This window comes from Vigna umbellata, chromosome 10, assembly GCF_029865625.1.
Source record: "Vigna umbellata cultivar VRB3 chromosome 10, Vumbellata_1.0, whole genome shotgun sequence".
Taxonomy (NCBI): domain Eukaryota; kingdom Viridiplantae; phylum Streptophyta; class Magnoliopsida; order Fabales; family Fabaceae; genus Vigna; species Vigna umbellata.
Genome location: NC_142174.1, coordinates 15,955,804 through 15,965,128, shown reverse-complemented (window position 1 = coordinate 15,965,128; position 9,325 = coordinate 15,955,804). Strand labels below are relative to the sequence as shown.

Here is a 9,325-nt window from a genome sequence, read left to right as displayed (position 1 = left end):
CATTTTAGCCACTACTGTTAATTTTTCCAGCGACTTTGTAAGGTGCACAGTTCATTTTTATTGCTGTTTGCCATTGTTTTTCTTTCGTGTTTTAGCCCAATTTAATTCTCCTAGCTCAGATGTTCAAGCTAGATCTTGTTGTTTAGGAATTTTCCTACATGTTTATTGATCTAGCTATCTTTGATTCTGCTGTTTTGGTCAGTTATAGTGCTGTTTTAGCACTTTTTGCTGCATAAATAGCAACTACGATAGTCATTTTGAGAAGTTGTGTACCTTTCTGTTTTTTAACCAATTATGCAAGTGTATTTGGTCATTACAAACTACTGTGCACTGTTCAAATGGTCCTTCACACTAATGTAAGAAACAACCAAAGACTAACTGGCTAGGAAGGACAAGGTTCTTAACCTTGTCCATATTATGACTTTTATCCTATTCTGCTAACTACTTTTAGGTTCTAGGTAGTCATGTTTTCAGTTTTAGGTACTTTTGGTAGTCTCATTTCTGTACTAGGTAGGTTTAACTGTTCTAAACTTTTTAGAACAGTGTATGTGTAGTTTGGTAGCCTACTTTAGTATTTTGTGTTTCTTGGTCAAACATTAAGACTTACTTTAAATGTGGTTGGATGTTGGACATAAAGGGAGAGAGTGAGATCAAGTTTGGACCATAAACATGAACCAAAGGCACGGATTATAGGTCTGTTATGTAGTTTTTTACCATACAAATCAGAATTTAAATCAAATACAAGTCCACAATTCAAAATATTCCAATAAGGTTATTTACAATGTTAAAATCAGCACATACCCAACAAAATGCACATTCAGGCACCAAAAACAGGACTTTGAAAACTTCAATAAAATATGATTGAGTACATACTTGTTTCAGATGCTTAACTCCTCCTAATTTGCAAGACCTCGAAATTTGACACCAACTTTATTGCATTCAACAGTGGGTCTTCCTCCAAAAAAACCTATATTTGCACCATTTAATAATCTTATACAACAGCTTAAGATTGTTTGCTAAATTTTTTAACAAGTACTCAGCAAAAGCAGAAACATTAAATAAAATATGCTTCCTAATAAATTATACACTCACTTGATAATAATGGATTGAACTCGATAATTAAATAAAATATGCTTCCTAGCCATATATTATTAAGGCAGACACTAATACAAAGCATCACAAGCATCTTCCAAAAGTTGTCTGCATTAAAGATGCAAATTTACTATGAAGTTTGTATATCAGCAGCCATAATAATCAAGAATGACCACTAAAATTTTTCTATCCTGTGTCTGAAGCTGACTCAAAAGTAGTAGTTGTGGACTATACTTTTTTTGGTGCTACAAAATTCAATTATATGCTATGTCCTTATTCAACGTTTGAATCAATGTCCCTTGTCCATGCTAGATGCACTCCCATAGCTTTCTCTCTGTCATGCAGAATACTCACAATTCTGTACTCCTCCAAGTATTGGCAATTGTATCACGAATCAGTATATTACCATAAGCCCAGTATAGAGATAAGGCCAGAACCATCACAAAATGGACACAATGTAGTATATGTAGTGAGAAAAATAATTTAACACCCCTAGTATAGCTACCAATATGTCTGTACGTACACTACATGTACATCGATCCCTGTTTGATTTTAGATCAATAATTGGTGAAGTAAGACATTATAAAAGCAACTGTCTAGAAATTTTGGTAGTAAGACCAATAAATAAGGTCTCTGGTTGATTCTGGGCCATAATTTTTTACTGCCTTACATGTTATTTATATAGAGGTGCTAGATAATTAGGTTGGATAACAGAAACTGATGTTCAATATTTGGTAAAGGAAAGGGAAGAAAAGGTGGTCTTTAATGTTATCTTCAGTATTTCACTACTTATTGAAATTGGCTTTTTAGGTGTACCAGTAGGTTTTTACTCTCATCCAGTATTTGTTATCAGTTTTCATAATCAACAGATATTAGGTTGCTTTAGTTTTAAAATGGCTATTTCTAAAAAATGCATTAGCAATCAAAATGACTACTTTGAACAATATTTTCTGTAAAAAATCATATTGCACAAACTCATTCTGGGCATACAATGAACAAAGTCAGAACACATTGTTCTTAGCTTTTATAGTTCATCAATGAAAATGACAACTTACCTCGACGGTAGCCCATTCAATAGCCTCTGAAGCGGTACTGGAAGACCTTGTCACAGAGCGCCACTCCCCTGGTTGCACCGCCTCCTCTACGCCGCCTCCTCCAATATCCTCCCTCGAGAATGGTAGCCTTCAAGTGAACCACCCACGACCTTCCTCAGCTCAGAACACTGCAAAACGCTACAAGAAGAAAGGTTCCACCACTGATGCCTAATCGAAAACAGTAACAGGGAAATAAAATGAGATGGGAGAATGGGACACTTCACCTATAATGGAAGACTGGGGAAGAATCGTATCCCAGTTATGGTTAGGCTGGGAAGAAGTCTGCACACGCCACACAGTAGTTCGTCTGAGGGAGGAAGGGCACAGAATCTCAATATTGGGGAAGAAGGGGTTTTCGCGAAATGAGGGGGAGGGAAATGTGTCACTTTCTAATTTCATATACATCATTCACTTACGGACGGTCATAGGCCTTCGGTAATCACTCCTGTCCATTACAGACGGCCAATACCCTTCGGTAAAGTGATACTACACAAGCCTTCGGAAAATCCTTCGGTAAACTACATTTACCGAAGGCCACAAAGTCCTTCGGTAATTTGCCGTCGGAAATAATTATTTTTCCAGTAGTGAGGAGTTCAGTCTTGGGGGTTATCCTGAAACTCCAATGATATTTCATTCTTAAGTAGAGAGGATTGATCCATGTCGTGAGGAGTAGCAGGAGGTCCTAGTCTTAGGTGCTTCCAGTATGATCCAATGTGAGTGATAACGGACTAACCTCGTGAGTGTGGTAGGGTGAAACTCATTGGCAATGCTTTGCAAAGCAGTAGAAGTCACCACGAGTGCACAACCCGCCATAGCTCGACATTCATTCTAAGTCCGGACAGTCCACTTATAATAAGTGGTCTACATAAAGGGTTGATGATTGTGTAGTGATATGTTGGTTGTATATAACATGTTTTAAATGACTTTATATATATATATATATATATATATATATATATATATATATATATATATAATTTCTCAATTGTAAACTAGATTACCCTTGCATTTTCTGTGGTCTGTCTTTGTTTGTGGTTTCTCTATTGTGATATCACCTTAATAGTGTGAACTTAGGAATACAATCTTTCAGTTGACTCAACGGGAGGTTGAGAGTGAAACTTGCAGTATAGATTGTATTTTTATTCTTCAGGTGAAAAATTTTATTCTTCGCAAAAATTTATAGTTCTGTTATATCATTACTAATGTCAGAGTCATTTTAGTAGTTTTATATTTGGGATGTTACATATAACATTTATAAAAATTATAAAATCACAATTACGAATTATAACTATTTTTAATTATTACTTTTAGTTAAAGTCATTGCGAATGCAGCGCATAAGTATGACAATTAGGGTTTTATCAAGTTACATTAAAAACCAATGAATAAGAAAGATATTGTAATTGTTGGTCTGTTTATATATACGATAAAAAAATGTGAGCCTTGTGTGTGTGGATATAGATTTCCTATCTTTAATAATACAAAAATTATTCGAAAAAATCCATATTCGGTAACTGACTTGTCATTTTCAGCTTGATATTCCACAAAACTGACGTCACCCATTTTTAATGCAATCACTAATTTTAGGAAAATGATACTTGAACAACCATTTTTGACAACATTTAGATACGCGCACACGTGTCAAAATCTGAGTGGTCCAGTTGGAAAAATTAAATGAAAATGGACCACTCAGATTTTGACACGTGTGCGCGTGTCTAAATGTTGTCAAAAATGGTTGTTCAAGTGTCATTTTCCCTAATTTTATTCCTGCCGCAAATATTAAAATTGGGAATATCTTTTAACTCATCATAAGGTTGGTTCTTAAAAGCTAGTGACATCTTTTTTAAACTTAAAATTTAATATCAGATTCTGAAAATCAGATATATTATTCATATTAGTTATTTAAATAGACCGATTTTTCTAAAACAATTAATTTTGTCTGTTAATATCGGGTCAGATGTGCCTCTCCCCAGTCTCTTTCACTGTACACAAATATAAAATTGAAATGAAATTGAAATTATATTTATTGTTCACATTGATCTTTGAGATTTTTACTTTTATTTTTCCGTCATCTTATCCGTGTCTTTTTCTTTTTCAACTTTTCTTTACTTTTTTCTTCTTTTCTCTCTCTTTCATTTTAACGTCTCCTTTTCTTCTTCTATCTTCTTTATTTCTTTTTTCTTCTTTAAATTTAAGTAAATCACATCTGTTATATCAACTAGTTTGAGACTCTATTTTAAGACCAATGCGTACATACGGATCGTCATTTTTTATTTTTATTTTTAAATTTTTATTAAGAAAATTAATATACCTATTGTAAGGGCCTAAAAAATATAAAGTAGTCGTGAGGCAACCAAGCCCATTAGACTAAGGACAACTTGGCTTTAGGATAGACTTCTAAGAAGTCTGATACATTTGTTAACAGAAATCTTTTTTCCTAAATAATTGATTTGCCTTCTCTCTAAAAGATCCAAACACTGTTTGAATTGTAATTTGAAGGTGCCTAAACGATCGCGATGGCAAGAGCTTCATTTTGAACCGAACAATTTCCTGTTCCGACCGGTAAGTTCTCTTTTCCCCTTCTCTTTCACTGTTCTAGAACTTAGGGCATGCAACTTTGCTGGGTTCACGTGCCTTGTACGTTTTCCTTCCATTCTCTGTCTATTCGAGCTCTAAGAGCTATGTTCTATCACCAATTTGGTGATCTGTAGGTTCTGTCAAGTTCCCCTCTATGTGGAGGGTACTGTTAGGGCATCTACTGTGAATTGTATTGAGCAACCCGAAAGAAGAAGGTAAGGAGAGCTAGTTATTTTTGTTTGAAATTAATTTATGAGATATATGCATGTTGAATTCTGAATTGGTGTGTTGATTTAAAGTGTTATGTACCTCTTGAGTATAAATTGGATTGTGTTATGATGCTGAAAATTGTGCATGTAAAAATGTATTGGTTGTAAGTTGTTATGATGGAATTGATTGCTGAAATATAGATGGGTTTAGTGAAGATAAGAGGAATGGAGTTTTCTGCATATTTGTTATATAAGTATGGGTACTATAAGAACTTTTTGTTTGAGAAATATAAAAAGGAAGAAAAGGGTTTCGTGAGTACGAAAGTGGTGTGTAGCATTGTGACAGAGAAGGAGATTCTGGCTTCTTTTAGTTGGGTATTGCCTTGGTTATAAGACTTGGTAATTTGGTCTTTTTAAGTTCTGAAGCACCTTGGCGCGGGATTGTTAAGTCCAGGGTGGGAAATTTCCTTGCTTCTTTGATTTGATTTGATTTTGCTTAAAATAGGAAATTGGGGAGATCGAGAGTTGTTGGTGTTTGTTTTTAAAAAAGACCTTGTAGGTCCCGTCTTGGACTTGGTGTTGGAAGAATTTCTTTTATTTGGATGTGGTGGAAAGTTAAGGGCAGAGGGGAGTAATTCATGATAAATCATTGTAAAGTAGAAAGAGAAAAGGGCTTAGAGGCTTTGTTGGTGCGTTTTTGTATTAAAGAATGGTGGGTCCCGCAAGATTTTATGAAGGAAAATTAATATTAAATAAAGATAAGGTGACCTTTATTAAGAAGTTAATGTGCAGGCTAGAAATGGAAAAGAAAGGTTTTTTTTTCTTTTAGGCTGTGTTCTTTTAGGGTGATTTGGGGGAGATGATTTGAGGGAGATGATTTGAATGGATTTGAGTGGATTTGAGGGTAATTTTGTTGTTGTTTTTTTGAGTAGATTTGTGGGTAATTGGGAGTGGATTTGGAAGTAAAGTTTGTGAGAATTAGTGTAAGATTTGATTGATGTGATAGATTTAAAAAATTTGTTTAATTAGTAGAAATTAAAGATTACCAAAATGTCCCTAGTAATATAAAATGTTATTTGTTAATGTTATATTTAATTGTAAAAATGTTTATAAAGAGTAAAAAATTAAAAAAAAATTAAAATTAATTTTTTAAAAGGTAAAAAAATTATAATTTAGTAAAATGAATTTATTAAAAAAATTATAATTTTTAGAAGTAAAATGAATTTAGTAAAAAAATTATAATGCTCAGAAGTAATTTGCAAACAACATCTATTAAAACATCAATTTTTGGAACTGCTTATCAATTATAATAATTAGTTTTAATTATATAGAAAAGCATTTGAATGAATTGATTTCATCGTTTGATTATTGTGGTATAAATTACAAAACTGATAACCTAATTGGAAAGAGTAAAGAGAACAAATTCTACCAATTTAGCTCTAACAATTAACTTAAATAAAGAAAAAATAGATATACAACAATTTGCTAATAAAGATTAATTATTATAATTTAAAACAAATTATTATAATTGATACTACTGAATCTATAATTGGATTTATTCCTACGACACTACCACACCCAATAGAAAGAATAACATACCTTTAAGAACTTAAAAATGTAATAAAAAAATGAGTTATCAAAACGAAAATAAACCAAACTCAGAAGAAGTGAAATTGCAATTGCAACCCTAGCCGAAGGCTTCCAACCAGCTCAACAATTTATTCTAGTTTGGACCCAATTAATTTGTTATGTTTTGAACAATTTATTCTGGAAGAGTTTGTTATGTTTTGAACAATTTGTTATGTACACTCCATCCTCCACCCTCCACCATCATCCACCTTCATCACCTTCAGCTGTTGTCTGTCAACAACAACAACAACATGCATCACATCCTCTGCTACGTCCATCCTCCACCATCATCCACCATCCTCCACCTTCCTCACCTTCATGCGGGTCTGTCAAGAAGAAGAAGAAGCTGCAGGCCATCCGCTGTGCATCGTCCAGGCTCCGCCATGCTCCACCTTCGTCTCCTTCATTTGCCATTTTCAAAGCCAAACGCCACAAATTTTCGAATGCTGGTAACCGGTTACTTAGTGCGTAACCGATTACGTATGGCTTCGTTTTCATCCTCTGCAGCGTAACCGGTTACAGCGTCCAATAACTGATTACACCACCCTCGGTTTTAACTTCCTTCACCCGTAGCCACATCTCTGCACTGTATTTTACATAACCATGATTGTCTTCTTCCTCTTCAACCGCATGCTTCATCTTCACCCGCCCATTTCCTTCCCTTCAAAACACACCACCCTTCTTCGTCTTCAACACCGGCCGTCCACCACACATGCCTCCAACCTGCAACAACATTTAAAACTCTTCACACCTCACCATTACCTGATATGAACTCCTCTTCTCCTTGCACATAACTTCAGCTCATCCTCATACACCAAACTTTCTGGTTCATACACTCGCTTGTTTCACACACTCGTACACTCACCAAACAGATGTGCCTCCCTTTTGAAGGGGTCTTCCTGAACTTCAAAATCCATGTAATTGAAACCAGCTCATGCACGAATCTTTACTGTTTGGCAGGAATCTTTGCAGTGTAGTGTAGGGTTGTGTCAAGTAGAGAACCTTATCTCTGCATAACCCAGTCATCCCTATGAATGGCCTTTGACCAACACCAAAAGTGAGCATCTCCCTGCAGTGCCAAACTATGTGGGTAATATTTTATGTTATTATCTATTCGGTATTACGCAATTGGGCCAGGGCAAATGTGTAAATGGGTAACAATCCGCGCAAATCATCTCAATAATACGAAGATTGTTGAAACCGTGCCATCCCGCAAATCCGTCCATTTCCGTCTTCGACAATCACTTCAAACGAACAGACTCACCTCTCTCTATCGTCGCTCGCAAATCACTGTAAACAGTGAATTCCTCTCATGCGAACACAGCCTTAATGTGCAGGCTAGAAATAGAAAAGAAAGGTTTTTTTCTTTTAATGGTTTTCGTGCAGGGATTTATGTACCTATATTATTATATTATATTAATAAAGTATAAATTTACTTATAGGTTTAATAAAATGGAACGTACTGTCACATTGCCTTTAATAGTTTTTATTATATTTTAGTTGTAATTTAAATGTTTTTTTTCAAAGAGAAAATACTAAACGAAGTATGTGGGTTGTGTTATAAAATAAAGGTTGCAGTGTGATTACTCGGGTATGTCGGTGAGTATTAGTGAGTTACTTGGTTTGAGAAGTATGACTGGAGTGTATGTTTTTATGAAGAGGTTGGTTAATTGTAAAGATGTTGGTTAATTGTGGCTGTATAAGTATATGATTATTGAGTAACGGAAACATGTTTCAAAGTACTAAATTTCTCGGTGAGATTCTTAGTGTTTTAGAATGAAAGTATGAGCTCAGTCTTGGGGGTCTTCCTGACGCTCAAATGGTCTTTCTTCTCACGTAGAGAGGATTGAACCATGTGGTGAGGAGTAGCCGGAAGTCTTAGTCTCGGAGGCTTCCAGTATACTCCAAGGCGCGGAACGGACTAACCTCGTGAGTGTGGCAGGGTGGGGAACCCAAATTTCATAAGCCACCACGGTTGCATGACCCGTCATAGCTCGACTCTCATTCTAAATTCCGGACGAGTCAAGTCTAGTGTTCAACATGTTAGGATACCTGTCTTAATCTGTTTTGATTTTAGAATAACTCTTGTAGATTCTATGCTTGACATGATGCATGCTTTTTATATAATTAGCTCACCCTTGCTTACTTGTGTTTGTGCATGTTGTATGTGTTTCCTTTTGTGATGATCATCCACTTGGGTGGGAGCAGATGAAGAGGAGGATACTTTGAAAACAACTCTTGATGGGGACGGCAGTGCTGCAGCTTAGATTTGCTAGCTTTTATTTCCATGAACTCATATTATTTTGAAGAACTTTAGTGCATTTAAAGTTTTAAATTCTCTGTAATTTCCAAGGAGAAACTCTACTACTCTAGTTTTCAATTCCACACTATTCTAAGGATGATTGTAATCCTAATTACTCATGACTGTTTTCCTATATTATGCATGATGACGTCTTTATTATATGTATGCTTTTTTTATATATTTTGGGACGTCACACCTATTATTATATTTAAATAAATAATTTATTAATACAATTATGTTTAAATGTTATAATTATAGATATAATACTTAAATGAAGAGTTTAGTAATATAAAAAATTAATATTAAAATATTTAGTTATAATTAGATTTGTAAATAATAAAATCTATAATAATAAAATAATTGAATTAGTGCATAGTAAAAAATTATATAATTATCTTTTGTAATGTTGAAATAAATAGTTAAA

At 34.5% G+C, this 9,325-nt stretch overlaps 1 long non-coding RNA gene across 1 annotated transcript; it reads left to right on the top strand.

Moving 5' to 3' along the window:
- The first annotated feature begins 4,567 nt into the window (after positions 1-4,567).
- LOC148192019 (uncharacterized) lies at positions 4,568-9,044 on the top strand. The gene is made up of 3 exons (XR_015782601.1): positions 4,568-4,746; positions 4,896-4,976; positions 8,808-9,044. It is a non-coding gene; the product is annotated as an uncharacterized LOC148192019 (long non-coding RNA).
- Positions 9,045-9,325: the final 281 nt, after the last annotated feature.